This window comes from Struthio camelus, chromosome 2 (genome assembly GCF_040807025.1).
Source record: "Struthio camelus isolate bStrCam1 chromosome 2, bStrCam1.hap1, whole genome shotgun sequence".
In the NCBI taxonomy this organism is placed as follows: Eukaryota; Metazoa; Chordata; class Aves; order Struthioniformes; family Struthionidae; genus Struthio; species Struthio camelus.
Genome location: NC_090943.1, coordinates 115,959,034 through 115,973,406, shown reverse-complemented (window position 1 = coordinate 115,973,406; position 14,373 = coordinate 115,959,034). Strand labels below are relative to the sequence as shown.

Here is a 14,373-nt window from a genome sequence, read left to right as displayed (position 1 = left end):
GAGAATCAGGCCACAAATGTCCCAGGCCTAACTCTTTCAGACAGGAAGGAACTTATGGTTTGGATCCCTTTGGGTTAAGAGAAAAAAATAAGAAAAAAGAATGCTTTTAAAACCTCAAAAACAAACATAACCTTTCTTTCCCCTCAGCAGCAGGTTTTGCTTATGAAGTGATAGTATATGACTCTATTTAGCGTGCTGGAGCTGCTCCACAATGATATAGTATGTTTTCTATTTTCCTTCTCGGAAAGAGCCTGCTCACTTGCAATGATGTGTGGACATAGTCTGGTTAGTTGTTGAACCAGGAAACGGTGGGTTTGCAGAACTGACGCACTATGGCTACATGAACCATCTTCCCTCCTCCAATGGCACAGACAAAGTTCAGCAAGGCAGACACGACCTGGAAGGATGTTTATGTAATAAAACAATGAAGTATTTGTTTCAAGGAGCTCTGATGACACTGAAGTGATATCACTAGAAAAGCATCTTTTCAAATGGTAATTACATTACTTACTGCTAGATCTCGCCACCATTTTATCAGTCTTATTGCCTACATGATCCCGTGTGGTTGTAGTACAAAATGTAGAGATAAGGCAGAGATGAGAAGAACAGCAGAGCCTTGGCATGGAATGGGTAAGATCCCACAGCACATCAGTGGCCAAGCTAGGAGTTTCTTCTGGTTTTCCTAAGTCACAGTTCAGCACTTGAGAGCTTCTCGGTATGTGAAACCGTGATTACAGCTCACAGTTCCGTTGTTTGCCATTAGAAGTGGTAGAGGACATGTATCATGCGCCCCAGGGCTAACGCTCTGCTTGAGGATTCAGCTGAAGGTGTTGATACTGAGCTTTATATGCAACAATCTGACTCAAAGGCTATTGGGCTTGAGAGTTTTTGATTCCATATATAGTCTGGATCTAGATCATTTGAAATGCTGCTTCTCTTCCAAAGACAAGTGAGATCAGTGGACTGTTAGTATTAATACTGGGTTATTAATATTAATTGGTCAGGGTCGGCTAGTGATAGATCTACCAATAGTAAATCCCAACCAATTATTCTTAAGGAAAACTACTATCTCTGCAACTTTTTTCATACTGCTCTAAGAGAATTTGAGGCTACTGATCTTTACAGCAAGGTACAAGGCTTAAGTCAGTCTCAGACTTTCATCTGATGAATGGGAGTTATTGCCTGGATGTTGGTTTGTTCAGTGACTTGGTTTGAACCAATCTATGATATTGTCTATAGGCACTCAGAGTCTTTGGTAATAGAAGCATTTACAAATCAATCAGTCAGCCTGTGTTATAGCTACTTGGCAGCCTGTGTTATAGCTCATGCAAGCCAGCACTGTACTATACAACACAATAGGCTGGATTCATCAAAGTGATAGCAGGGTCAAAAGGACAGAGTTGCCAAGACATAACTCACTGTACTTTAGAGGTAATTTTAGTTTTATTTCCTTTTGATTAATGTTTAAACTTTGATTATGAGTTTCCAGGAGAGAACAATAGAGCTGTGGGATAGATGTTTAAGTCCAAACTGATAATGGAAAACGCTTAAAAAATAAGAAAAAAAGAAAAAGCCCTAAACCTCTCAGCAGAACTTTTTCCAAGGAGAAGTCCTTCATGTTGGAACTAAACAGGCTGTTCCCCTTCCATTTCTGTTGTTCTGCAAATACTGACTGTCTGTAAATAAAACTAAAATGTTGCCCATCTGTTGTGCACAGCTAAAGGAAGTTTGCAGACAATACTACTAGAAGTACCAAAGATACCATCTAACCCAGTAAATAATTTATTTTCACAGTTCAGATCAAAGAGCTCCTGGATATTGGACTGAATCTGTTTCTACAAAATTTTTTTCTCCTACAAAAAAAGAGATAGCAGTGGTATGTCTTGGCAAGATGGAACATTCACATGGGTAGAGCTGACAAAGTTTCAGTGTTGTTACTTCTCAGAAATTTTTGAGATCTTGAAATCTGATTTATTTTTGATTCAGAAGAAAACTTGTTTCAGAGTTTCCTCTTAAATGTAAGTTCCACATTGAATCCTTGGGCGTGAAGATGAAATCGTATTCTTTGAGATCTCTTCAGTTCTTTTGATTGCTAAGCTTACAATGTCCTTGAAGAAGGAATTAATCACCACAGAGTGGGGAGTTGTCATTGGCCCTGTTTCTTGCCTTTAGTCTTCTAAAATTGGCTGATGATTTGTGTGTAATGCTGCTGCGACAATTCACGAGTAATCTTGTTTTAGATGTACTAGTCTTGGGAAGCTTTATCAAAATGCTGGTGCCACATATATTTCTGCATAAGGTGAGAAGAGCTCAGGTCTCCTCTTTGGATCATGCCATGCCCCAGGACATCAGCTTGTGTGTAGCAGATTAGGTGTGATGGCATGACATTATTCCATGTGGGAGACTTCCGCATGTGGCAGTATTCTTAAAGTAAAACAGAGCATATGGTGTTGTTAACACATTGGTTATATGTTGGGTGCTTCAAGCTACAAGGCTGTGGAAAACACACAGACTGCATGCAAGGGCACCGAAGCGTTTCATCTTGAGACATACTCGTGATGGTCCAAGAGCAGTGCAGCGTGAGCAAGTAAGGAATTGGCCTTGCAGTGGTAACTGGGAGCTCTTTAGCTGTTTGATAGAGTTGGAGTACTGAGAGTTCACAACAAGACACAAATTAATGCACAGGAGCTACACAAAAGCAGTCTTCCGCTTTCTGGTTAAAAGGTCACTACTTCTTTTCCTCACGTAATGAGGAATGCTGCCTTATTTGTATGGCAGCTATGTATAACGGCTGTCACACTGTTTGCTAGGAGTACTTTTTGGAAACTAATCCTTTAAATTTGGCAAAGCAAAACATCTGTCATTCTAAAACAGCTATTTTGTGACTGTCTCTCTCTCAGCTGGTAAGTACTCTTAAATCTTCCTACTTTTTTCTTTAAAACATTGCTGTGGAAATGTTATGTTTTTCATAAATTAAGATAACTTTTGTAAAAATAATCTCTGTGGCAGTCTCGAGTTCTCTGAGAAGCAGATTGTATACCCATCGCAGACAGTTTGCAGAGCTCTGGCAATAGGGAAATGTGATCATAGCCTGAGATACACGGTAAAATAAGCTACTTTCTTGTAGCTTGTTAAAGCAGGATGGGTTGAGAAGAACTTGCAACACTCAAACATATTTTGGCAGCTACTTAAGTTTCCCTGTTCTTAGCCACTTCTAATCCTCTGGGGATTGAGGACTTGATTTGGTGGACTGGGAAAATGTGTTCTCAATTGCTGTATAATACACATATGTCTAAGCAGTGAGATGCATAGTTAGAGCTATTCGTAACGCAGCTCAGCATGCATTATGTTAGCCCTCAAAATGCCGGGCGTGACGCTACTTATTTTCAAAAGAGCTTTACTGGTCCCTCATCTACAACCTAATTATTTTCACATCTACAGGAGTAGAGGTGTTTCTCAACATTATGTGCCTAAAACAATAGCTAGTATCTAAACATTTCATTACTTTACAATTCTCATTGCCTTCATTTACCTACAAAAAACCCATCACCCACCTGTTCCAAAAATATATAGCTATCCTGTGTTGCACCTATGTCTTTTGAAAGGGCAAAAGGTGCTGTGAATAATTATAGGCCAGAAACATCTGTATTGAGATACTGTATTGATACTGATACAATATCTACATTGTATTTTCTTGCTTAAAGGGAACATTTAAAGTGAAATAAAAGATGAATAATATCTCGATATACTTGAACCTAACTAGCACAGTTTTCACAATGGGAAAATTGTGTGTCACTAATCTGTTAGTAAGTTTAGACTGGGTCATTAAAAAAACAAGTAAAAGAAAATCAATTAATAGCTTTAATTGAAATGTTAATCCTGGGTAAATTCTCCACAATGCTTATTCAAGAAGTTTAAACAGTCATGCTATGAAAAAGAAAGTGTTTCCAGAAAAACAAGAATGTAATAAAATATTATAGCAAAATGTGTACAAGAAGGGAGCTAAGTCTGTATCCTGAGATATGTGTTACCTAATATACTTGCTAATGGTATGCAAAAAGAGATGAGCAAAAAAACATGTAATAGCACAAAATTATTTCAGTTAGTTAGCTTGGGGAGAACATCACATGGACTTAACTTACTTGAGCGACTGACAGATATAATTCAAGGAAAGCTGCAAAGTAATGTGCCTTTGGAAGAAACATTTTGAACTTTTCACACATGACTGAACATTAACTCTATCATCACAGAAAACAATCTTAAACTAAGCCAATCAGCAGAGATAAGGAAGATCTCTAACATGGGAGGAGGGAACATCATCTGAGTTACTTGCAGTAGGTCTCTTGACGTCTTCTACTGAAACATCTGGCTATTGTCAGAAACAGGACTGCAAACCTAGACTTACACAGTATGGCAGTTTTTATATCCTGAAAAACAGTATCTGGGTGTCATTGTAGACAGCTGAGTGAAAGCTTTATATTCAACATATAGAAAATGAAATCAAAATTAAGCTTACTGTTCAAGTGCATAAGAAATATGATATCAAATACTTAAATGCTGTGATGTCTGCACAGTGATTTCCTCATTGGGAATACTGTGTTCAGTCATCTTGTCTTAAGATTGGTATTTGAGCATATCCTAGAAAGGAGATGGATGAGAAAGGGTTTGGTAAAAGTAGATACAATAATCTATGGTAAACAACAGTAACTAGAGAGGGACAATTTCCTTTTTCTGATACTATAAGAACAAGGCAATGCTCACTGAAAATGGAAGCTAATTCTGACTTGACAAAAATAACTTCAATATACTATCACACAAAACCCATCAGACTGAACTCTTTGCTGTGAGAAAAAAAAAGCTGAACTCTGTTCAAAAGGTTTTTTTCTTTCATATTAATAACCAGATCATCCACAGTCACGTTAGAAAACACTGGAAGACAAAACTGAAGCGTTTCAGGAAGTGTCAAACACTGAGAACAGGAGAGTGGAAAAGCAGGTGTTTCCATGGCTTTCTAAAGCAAGAAGGGTGTAAATGCCTCTGAAGACCCTGATATTGACTCCTCTTGAAGATAAGGCAATGGCCTTATTCCTCTGGTTTGATTCAGCAATGGTGTGTTTCTTTTGTCTCTAGTATGTTAGATATTTAGGCAACGACTGTTTCATTTCCTGAACTTACATTCATCTTGTTTAAAGATGCACTTAACTGATGTTTAATAAAATATCATGGATAGTCTTGAATTTAATGAGTTGCCATGTCAGATTTCATTTAAATCCTTTGATTTTTGTCTTAAGTTTATAGCCTAGAGCTCTGTGTTTCATTTTGACCAGAATTACTGCTCCAGCTATTGGCACTGGATTGCTTATATTTACATACCTACAAAACAAGGATCGAGCCAAACTAAATTAAAGCTTAATAATAATAAAAGTCCCTCAGAAAATGAAAACAACAACCTAGCTCCATACTTCACCTCCTCAGAAATCCTAAACCACAACACATCAGCAAAAAGTACCTTTTCTACTTTATTACTCAAGGCATGTTTATGTATTTTGGGCTTGAAATGAATGGACCCTTCTTAACTAAGACATTAGTGTACTTTTAAAGCAAGCAAAACTTTTCTTTGGGGATTATGCTAAATTGACACCCACAGAGATTACAAACTCATCTTTTCATATGGAAAGCATGTCACCCCGCATGTTTGTTTTTGCATGCATGTGTAACCCATGCTCCTGCAGTGCTTAAAATAGCTGGCTTTCTTGGAAGGATTGGGGGATAATGCAGCCTGTGCTGCTGGACTTCTAAGTCTGCTGATATTTGCATGTATATATTTGCATATAAGCAGTCATGGACTTATATGCATGCTGTATGACATATGTACATTTGTAAGGATAGGCCCTGCTGTGGTAATACATGGTTGCAAGTATCCCGTAGCTACATTTGCACATGAACTAGAGTGCCATACTTGTGCATACAAAAAGCAAGAGCAGCGCTTCATTATTCCTCTAGAAGCTTTGAGGGATTTTGATATGACAGGGCAAAATAGAAAGAGATATATGCCTCCCGTGCTGCTAAAGGAAACAAAGAAAACATTCTCTGTGTCTTCTGTGACTGGTATTTTCTCTTAAAAACTGTTTCTACTCCAATAGAATTTTTGCAGCATAGAATGAGTTTTAAAAAGTGCTTGAGATACTAGGTTTTTTTTTTTTAGAAAAATTCTTGGATGTGTTGTGATGTTTAAGATTTTTGGGGGTGTTTGTGTGGTTCTGACCTTTTTATTAGGTTTTTATTCTATTTGTTTAGGTCGTTATTTTGCAGCTATGTATATACAGTTACGTAAACAGAGTGGTTACCAGTATGCATGAGGAATGGCACATATAAGCGGAAACTTCAGAGTATGAATTTCCAGTACCCAAGACTTATGTTTATTGTATATTATTGTATTATCTGAGAAACAGAAGCAGGCATATCATTAAATATAGCTGTGAGGAATATGAGCAATCTATGAGAGAGAAGCTTGTGGAAAAAAAGCTTTGGCATTTCAAACTTAACCTTAAATCATAAGCCTCGATGGTCTCTTAAGTTAAATTTTTAATGAAATAGGCATTTACAAGTTTTATATTGATTTAACAAAGTGGCTTTGTTTGTGAGTGTATTTTTGGTCCCTTGTATGAGATCATTTTAAAGTACTTTTTGACAGGCAAACAGCAGCTACTGTAACCATCTTTTAAAGAAGCAGAAACTCAGGTGTGCTCTGGTCAGACAGAAGAAGCCTGTGAAGTGAATTGGTGCATATAGCTATTCATGCCATATTCATTGTAAAACGTATTAGCTGCTCTTTTCTTCATCTTTGATGCAACCCCTTGAGAAAAAAAAATCTGCTGGAGGGAATGGTGCTACAAATTCTCCCAGCTAAATGAAGAGGCATGTTAAAGCTGTAATCAAGCTTTTTTTCGCCAGATTCTGTTGAACTAAGTAGCTCATGGGAGACATTTATTCCCCATTTATATTGAGTTCAAGTGGGACAACGGATCTGTGTTGCAAAGGATTAACAGGAAAAGACCAAGGCAATCTTTTTAGCAGTGTGTCTTTTCTAGACTGAAAAACAAAATAGTATATACAATGCTTTCCTTCTTGTACTTAAGTAAATCACAAATTTATTTTTCTAGCTTTCTTTTACCTCAGGATAGGACATAGGACATTTTACTTTCTAAATAGAAAACAATTTCTATATACTTCTGTAATTTTTTCCCACTTTCCTTTAAGTTTTTTCCAAAGAATACAGAATGAGCAAATCCTACAAAAGTTGTTTTAGAAAGTTTTGTTAAGTGCACTAAACTTGCTCCCATTAATGAAGGAGAGTGGATAGAAGTGAAACATACATATGTCGGGGCACATTGTTTCAGGGGCGATAATGAAATAAAAAAATAAAACAAAGTATAAGTAAATGCTTCTTAATTAGGCACCTGTTTTGTTTTGTGGTCGTCAATGCTGGATGGGATAAAAATGCCAAGTGACAGTGACATTTTTCAGACTTTTGAAAAGAAAGCCTTTCTATTCACCCGTAGCTTAAAAAATGCAATGACGATTGCTTTGGTTTGCTAATAGATATTTTTAAATCAGTTAGGGAAAAGTTATTCCATGAGGTAAAAATCCTATTTGAAGTAGAAGCTGTTCATCTGAAGAAACATCCGTCACAAGACATGAATGATTTCTTTGTGACTGGGAAATCAATGAGACATCTGTTTTAATGTACAACCCAGAAATAATGCATCTAGTTGAAAAAGGGAATTATAAAAGCGGCTGTTTTTTGTCTCTTCTCTCCAGAGTGTTCAGGATGGGATTCAACTAGTAGAATTTGTTGAATTTGTGTCCTTAGCTGTGTGGTTGAACCGGGTCTTTTGAGGATGTTGACTTTCAGAGTTAGATGAGCTAGTAATTCGTGTTTACTGACATCATAGAAAAACCTCCTATGGGGCTGGATCTTGTTCCTGTTTTCCAGGCACAGACTGACTGAACAGCTAATACAGCCCTAATCTGGGAGGGGAGAAGGGGCTGGGAGCTGTACAGCCACCTGGACGCATGGCAAGAGGTGTAAGTGCCTGTTCACTGTGGGCTTGGCCTCCCTGGAAAATCTGTGCTCTGCTACAGGACATCAGGACAGTCAGTGGAGCATGTGTGGACATCTCTGCATGTGATATGATTGCTTAGATGGAGGCTGTTTTTCTTGCTCGCTTCCTTTCTGTCCTGGAAATCTTGCTGTGTCCCTGTGTCATGTCTTTCAAGTGCACATGGAAAGAATGATATGCTGGTTTTAAGTTTTCCTTTCCAAGGTGTTTTTTGCAGTCTCTTTGCCTTTCCAGAATAGTAGTAGTGCAGAAACCAGCAGAAAGAGTACATATCTTATACTGGAAGGACCCTCTCCGCAAAACCTAGATACCCTGCATGATGCCTAAACCCTTACTTAAAAGGGTTTTTGAGGAGAAGAAATTAAAAATTGAGGAGTTGATTACCTCAAGATACATCAAATTAGTAGTGTTTTGTACCACCTTGATGCATAAGGATTGCATAAGATGCAAGGTTGTGAGGAATCCAGGCATTAGCCTTAATGGGATTGTCAGAGCTCCCCAGATGTGCGCGAGGTGGAGTCTCCCTGTGGCAAAACTGGGCTTCCAGAGACCTGCAGAGAGGAGAGAATAGCAGCAAATTAGGCAGCTCTGGCAGTGTTTGAAATCTGAGATCAATGGTTGCCCTGGAAACAAAATGTTGCAAGTCTGGAAAACCTCCTGGCAATATGAGGGTGGAGTAAAAAAAACAAAATCCTTTGGGTTGCGTGCGCAGTTCCACAAAGTTGTTCTTCGGCAGAGACAACGCAGCTCCTGAAGGGTCACACACAGGTTCTCCAGGGAGCCACTTTATCTCCAGTTCACGCAGAAAGTGGCTGAAAATGATTTGTTTAGGACATGCTTTCCCTTGGGAAGTGTCAGCAGAATAAGTACGTTTTTGTTCCTGTCAGCATGATCCAGTGGAAAAAGTGTGTGGAGGGGTGCCCAGAACAATCAAATGAATAGTGAGAGGTGGAAGAGTTGTGCCTTACGAAAGGCAGCAAAAAACCCTACAGTTCCCAGTGGATAAGCTGTTGCTCTTGCATATTCCAACCTGTCTGGTTATAAAACATAATTTGCATATCAAACCTTTCTATGCCCTGACTTTCTATTTACTTGTACTGGGGAATGTTGCAATCAAGCGATTGTAGATTGAATGTTGAAGCTGGCGCATGGGAGACCATGGCCTTACAGCCATTCCTAATGTGCACGTAGTTTGATGTTCTGACTTCAAAAGTGGCTGCTTGCTGCTGGCAGTCTTATAATTATACTTTACTGGTACACTGTTCAAGCTTCAGTGAGCTGTAATTCAGGGGTTTCCTGAGCCAGAGATGGTGTCCTGGCAACTAAGAGCTCATGAAAAATTTCTGTCTCATGAAGTTGTTTATTTATGTTTTTAACCAATGTAAACTTTGGCATCTGGTATACTGTCTGACAATGATCCCACAGCATATGATGCTTTAAAAGATACTGCCCTTTAGCTACTTTGAAACTACCAGCTGATAATCTCTTTTGATGCCGTTATTTCATGTATTATTGGAAATAATGAATTTCTTGGTTGTATCTTGCTTACTACTTATAATTTTATCAGTTGTCTTGTTTCTGAGGTGAACAGTCCTAGTCTTTTAACTCACTTTTTGTACAGAAGTTGCTCCATGGTTTTTGTCATCCTTCTTGCCTGTGTACTTTTTCTAGCTTTGTTATTTTCTTTTTGTGATGGTGACACCAAAATTGTACTCAGTATTCAAGATGTACATACACGTCTGAGTATGCTATAAATTTAGTATCAGATTTATTCCATCTTTCCCAGCTGGCACATTCACCAGGCAATGAAGGATCAATGGCAAGAGAAGAAATGCAATTGTGTAATGACATGTTTTGCTTTGGTGTCTACTCCTTTCTTAATAATTCCTGGCATTCAGTTTGCTTTTTTGGCTAATAAGAAGCAGCGAGGTGAGTGGAATTATCTATTATAATCCTAAAATTTTGTCCCTACATAGCAATAGTCAAGATAAGTTAGAATTGGTTTTTCTTGTGTGCATCACTTTGTACTTGTTTACTTTGAATTTCATCTGCCTTTCTGTTACTCAGTCAGTTTTATAAAAGCCTTCTGCAGCAACTTAGCGTCACCCTCATTTTTGTTATGAATATCTTTGAAACTGCAGGATCTTAGTTGCCTTACTATTCATTTCCTTTTACAGGGGAATGAATATATTGAGGAATATGCTGAACAGAACAGACAGAGCCTCTGTAATGCCACTGTGAAAACTGATTGTTTATTCCTACCTCGTGTTTCCTGTTTTTGAAACAGTAACTTCTCCATGTACTCCAGGGAGTACATCCCTTCTTATCTTAGTTATACATTCCAGTTGTTTTTTTTTTTTTTTTTGAGATCCTTGGGTGAGAGACCGTTTGGAAAACTGAACAGACTGTATACAGTTGATCTCTCCTTATCCACATGCTTGTTGAGTCCTTCTGAAAACTCCAACAGGATAGGGATGTGACTTCTCTCTGCAAAAGCTGTGTGGACTCTTCCCAGCATATCATATTTATGTTTATTTGGGTGCACACTAATTCTATTCTTTAGAATAGGTTTTACTAATTTGCATGTGTATCTATGTACAGGTAATCCTACAGCATTGAAATGTAGCTGCTTTGCCTTCAAGCTTTGGTAACAGGAAGCCCTAAGAATGACATAGGGAAAATGCAATTATTATGCAAAGGAAGCCAATGTGTTTGTATATGTGTAAAACAAATAACAGTTGCCTCCTTCTTCATATTGGCTCACCCTAGGTGTTAGATAGATTATGGTACGCTATGATATTCCTGCTTTTGTTGTACTGGTTCTTCAACAGTTCTGATGAAATGAAGACCCAAATCACTGAAGACTGGAATTCTGTGTTTCTTGTAGATACATCCCATGGATTTTATTTTTTTAGTGAAACATGTAAATAGTTTTTAGCCGGTTTAACAGAAGCAAGGACTGGTAATGAAGCCAGCACTGAATTATTAGCTAAGAAATGCATGACTCCAGGAGGGATTCAGCTGTTGCAGAACACCCTTGCAATTTCTAATGGTCATTCAGTTGTTTCCCACAAAGACTTCCTAAAGAAATAGCAAAAACTCTCCATAATTAGAAACTGTTATTGTTTCTTGTTTCACTATTTCCATAGCCCATGATGATTAAAAAGTAGCATCTTGTCCTGATTTGTCTTCTTTTTGGAAAAAAAAAATTATCTAAAGTAAATAATGTTTCCCCAGACTTTTATGCATTCCCTTAAAACATAATCCTTATTTGGCTTTGCTTTTCTGCGGACCTGGGTAAAACGTAGACTACACTAAGAAGAGTGTGTTTATTTGATACCTCAGAGACTTCCTTGACATGTGTGAAAATGGTCTCTGTGCCAAGGATGCACAAACCGATGTGGAGATGAAATAAGCAGCAGAAAAAAGTAGGCTGAGTGCTTAAGAAAGAAGGAAAGAATAATGTGCAGAAGAACTTTAGCACTGTATTTGATATATCAATTTATGCTCTGAATATTACAGATAGATGAGATACAATTTATTCTCTTGCCATTGATCCTTCATTGTTTGGTGAACGTGTCAGCTGGGAAAGATGGAATAAATCTGATTCTAAATTTATAGTCCACTCAGATGTATACAGAAAACACTCCACTTTCACATTTGAAGGAAATATCTGTCTAGCCTTTCTTTTATTTATGCATACAACTAGTCGCATGGAACTCAAAATACCTTATGTGAGCAAAGGTCTGTATATTTATGTATACACATTTCCAGAATCCAAACTTAAGTGCTGACTTTGTTCTATGGAAGCTAATATTTCTGTATGTGTCTTGTTTGTGTTATTTCTTTTTTTTCACATCAAATCATAATCTATGATTTATGTTCTGTGAGAGATTATATTTGCATTCCCCCACAGCACATTTTATTGACTGTAGTGATTACTTTAAGGAAAGCGTATGGTCTCTTATTTTTCAACAGAACTTGGCTTAGATGGAGCATCTGGTTTTCAGCAAAGCTCTGCTTCTTACCCGGTTTTCCAGCTGAACTGACAGAGGTATAAGAAAGTAAAAAGTTGCGCCCAAATTCATACAAGGATCAGAGACTCTAAGAGGATTAAAGCTGTGGGCCTTTTGACTCTGAGGTCGTTTGCCACCTTAGCTGGCAAAATGAATGTGAAACCTATTCAACTTTAGGGGAGTCTAACATACAGATTTACGCATAAGTCTGAGTGACTTTGATTAAATGCCTATAACAATCTCTAAGCCAATAGCTTTTGCTCCCTGCTCCAAATGGAGGTGACTTATCCATATCAAGTCCAAACTTGCCACTTCTGCTAGCACTTGGTTTTACTTGACAGCCGAAATACCCCTGGCAAAAATGTGAATGTCAGATGTAGCTTGCCTTTTCTCACCACTTCTTGACAGAGGTCTCCGAATGCAATTCTTTCTAGAGAATTGTTCTCTTCTGCCTCTGTAATTTACAGGGTTAATAGGTTGCATGAACTCATTTTGGAGCGTACCAGGTCTTCACATTTGCTAATGAGGTGCTTCACTAGGAAAGCGTTGTTGTCCTTTTACGTTTTTACGTGGCAAAACTAGATCTCGTCTTTCAATAAGAAAGCTCTAGAAAACTAAATAGCAGCTGTTTAAGTAGTAGGATTCTACTGAAATAGATTTTTTTTCTATTTAAATTTAGTAAAAAGCAAAAAAAATTAAATTTGAAAAGCAAATAAATACACCAACACAACTTACAGTAAGATTTACTTTCTGGATTAAGCTCAGTAGGCTTTGAGAGTCATTAAACATCCTTTGAATTTTAATAGCACAAACACAATTTTCTATCCATGGAAGTACCTGCAACTTTGTAGCAAAATCTCTGTGCAAATTAAATCTGAATGTTCTTGCTGCTTCCTTTCTCAACTTCCCACAGGTATTTATGCTCTTTGCATCTGTAGGAGCTGTTTTCCCCACTGCAGATTTTGTTATCACAAATGCTACATAATGCTACATAAGCAATGAGGTTTGGTCCCATGGTACCCTCTCCTAGCTGCTGGCAATTGCTTGCTGCCACTGCGTGCACAGAACATGACAGACCTTTCCAAGTTCTCAAACGAAGCCTTGAATATGGGTTCATTTTTAGCCCATGTGTTTATTTGTGGGAGTGGGGCCTCCTGAGGAGCTTGCTAGTAATTTCTTTTGGCCTTTGTTGAATAGGAAAACATTTGCAACAAATGAAATTTTATTCTTGGAAAACATATACTTTGCCATCTTCATTCTGTCCTATTCTTGCATTGTATACCCCTTAGACTCTATAGGGAAGATGTCATTTGGGTTAGTGGAAAAGAATATTAATAAGTGAATGAGCTATAAATAAACAAATGGAGACCGCGGAAAGGGGAGTAAAGTTGTTTTAATAAGTAGGACACCAAAGTAGCATAATTGTTTCCGGGAATAATCCCTTATTACAAAACACTTAACTTTTTGCACATTTAAACTTCTGGATACAATTGTCCTTTAACGGAAATTTTAGTTCAGAATACAGCATGAACTCATGTGGCTTCATCTAAAGTGCTGTGGAATGTGATTGCTTCATGATTTTTCTTTTTCAAATTGTTATTTATTACCCTGTGGACACTATAGAAATGCATTTAAATGTTTTTTTCAAATTGAAATTAAAAAGTGGAAAAGTCCTCCTCCAGCCTAGCACTGTGGCTTCACAGAGGGAGTGCATGTTGAATCTGTGTTATTATGGGTTTTTAAAAAAAGAGTTCAGGTACCTGACCTCGTATGCATGTGATTCTGATTGAAGTTAGTCAGTTTGAAAGATTAGTGATTATATAACTGAGCCTGCAAGTCATCAGTTAAGAAAAATTCTTGGCATAAAATGCAGAAGAACAGTTTTATAGATTACGTCCCCTGTACACATACTGTACCACATAAGAAAAATCAATTCTGTCCATATTAATTTAGCCTGAGGTAGGCCTCGGTTTGGCAGCTTACTTGATCTAGTTTGCCAGCTTCATAGCATACTGGGTTTAGTTATCTTTTTCTCAGCACCTCTGAGGCTAGGATGAGAATATATTAGAAAGAATGCGGAAGTCCTGGACTAGAAGGGAAATTCTAAGTCACTAAATGAATCAAATGCCATCTTGCAATGAATTATTGTAGGATTTGGGCTGGGGTCAGAATACCATTTCTCTGGTATTTAGAAATGTTCTTTTAATTTTCAGTTTAGATATAGTCATGATTCA

The 14,373-nt window shown here is 37.7% G+C and overlaps 1 long non-coding RNA gene across 3 annotated transcripts in view; it reads left to right on the top strand.

Moving 5' to 3' along the window:
- The first annotated feature begins 2,780 nt into the window (after nt 1–2,780).
- LOC104139120 (uncharacterized) overlaps nt 2,781–14,373 on the top strand; it is an 82,249-nt gene continuing 70,656 nt past the window's right edge. For 2 of the 3 annotated variants that reach the window (XR_011139139.1, XR_693047.2), the window contains exon 1: nt 2,817–2,903. This is a non-coding gene — a long non-coding RNA (uncharacterized lncRNA). Of the gene's footprint in view, nt 2,904–14,373 lie in introns of all 3 variants that reach the window. The other variant, XR_011139140.1, reaches the window with a different exon arrangement.